At 39.7% G+C, this 1831-nt stretch overlaps 1 long non-coding RNA gene across 1 annotated transcript; it reads right to left on the bottom strand.

The window, feature by feature from the left end:
- Positions 1–200: 200 nt before the first annotated feature.
- On the bottom strand, positions 201–1584 carry LOC103393160 (uncharacterized). The gene is made up of 3 exons (XR_522989.3): positions 1455–1584; positions 1195–1296; positions 201–1108 (listed from the first exon to the last, which is right to left on the bottom strand). It is a non-coding gene; the product is annotated as an uncharacterized LOC103393160 (long non-coding RNA).
- Positions 1585–1831: the final 247 nt, after the last annotated feature.

Genomic DNA, 1831 nt, shown 5'->3' with positions numbered 1-1831 from the left:
CCGGGGATCGAACCCAGGTCCACAGTTTCAAAGTCTGTGTTATATTCCTCTGCACCATCCAGCCACATGCTCAATTTATAATGAAACTCATACATGTCATCAAAGGTGTATTCAGCTATATATAAAAAAAAGTGAAAACCCTCACCTGGTGACACCAGGTATTCCAGTACCTTCTGGTACCAGGTGTTTTTTCTAATGCATTTCAATTGTGCTTGACCCCTGAGCTGTTCTGACAAACAAAGGCCTTTATGTAGTGATGAAATGTTTAAAACATTGAGTTTGTACTGTTACTGATGATAGTGATGTGTAAACATTTAGTTGTGCAACAGACTTTGCACTGTAAGAGTGACTACTTTGTAGCTGCTTTTAAGGAAAACCTGTTTGTTTGTGCTAACATGTAGCTCATTCCATTCATTGTGCCTTAATGCTATGGTCAAACACTTAAGGCACTTTTTTGCAACACTTACTGTACTTTCATTGTGAGCTAAAAATTAATTGTGCTGTTGTAATAGTCACGTTCATTGTGAAGTGTATTTGATTGCTGTAAACCTTCCAGAATAAAGAAATGAAATGGTTGGAATATTGTGTGATATGCATTTATTTCCAGAAATTGAGCAAAAAAAATTGTGCATTGTCAAAGTCAATGGTATGGTATAGGTAAAGAAAGGGGAAAAAATATTTTTTGATATCTTTGCAGAAGTGGAGGAGGAAGATTAGGGCCTTTGTTGAATCCTGTGAGCACATGTGGTTGACAGAACTATTGTTGTGAGTATGTGATCTGTCCATCTTTAGTTAGTGTTAAAGTAAAGCTAAGAGTTACTGTTGTAATTTGACGTTTTGATGTTTTTAAGTATCTATGGACTTTGTGATTGACTGCATGTTTTGCTATTAAGAGTAAAAACGTGTTCGGTTCATTGTGGAAGTATTCTGGTTGGGTTTTTAGGTTAACTTTGGCCATGATCTAAACACATGACACATTTTAAAAACTTGTCCACAGAGAAGCTGGGAAAAATAAAACTAAATCACACTCTGTCAAACACTTACCGGTTTAAAGATGGCTTCGTGGGCAATTCATTGCGTTGTATTTGCTCTTCCCAGCCCCGATGTTCTGTAAACATTTCACAACTCTCTGTAAATGCTGTCCAAACGTTTCATTTCCGCTGACAAAAAAACTCGACATGTTTCTTTTCTTACCCGAGCAGCTCAAAAATGACCAGAACGATGTCATTCACGTAGCAGAAACCAGATGATTCGGACTTGTCATCGTCGTGGAGTCCACCGGGTCTGCTGCTACACCTGAAATTATTTACTCGGCTCAAACAGGCTGCTGTTTAGCACGCTAACCGGCTGCCCCACTCGGCGGGTCAGCAGCGTGCAGACGGTTTAAAACAAACCGACAACACACTCGGCGGAATACAGCCAAAGTGAAGAGAACCAGAGATGGTAATACGTACCGTCGTAATAATAGCAAACACTTTTTTTCTCTCTCTTTCTCTCACTGTGCCTTCACACAACGCCATTTTGCAATCACCGGAAATTGCTACCACTTCCTCCCGCCGTTATCCAATCACAGGCGGCATCAACAATCCACCAGTTTGTTAATGGGTAGATACACACAGTCGCTGCAGACTATTGTCAGTGCAGCTAAAGGAAAATTCCAGCAACTTTTACACTGAATTATGCAGCAAATACTGATCCCATCAAATGTGTGCAAATGTTACAAAAAAATGACCAAGAAACGAAGCAGCAACACATTGTTTGCCTCTATCTGTGACAATACCGATTTAGTTTTAGGAACTGACATCTTTTGTCTGCAGCTTCGTTGCTTTTA

This window comes from Cynoglossus semilaevis, chromosome 17 (genome assembly GCF_000523025.1).
Source record: "Cynoglossus semilaevis isolate Cse_v1.0 chromosome 17, Cse_v1.0, whole genome shotgun sequence".
NCBI classification, from domain to species: Eukaryota; Metazoa; Chordata; class Actinopteri; order Pleuronectiformes; family Cynoglossidae; genus Cynoglossus; species Cynoglossus semilaevis.
The sequence above is the reverse complement of the archived record's forward strand: the minus strand, read 5'-3'. Positions and strand labels throughout refer to the sequence as shown.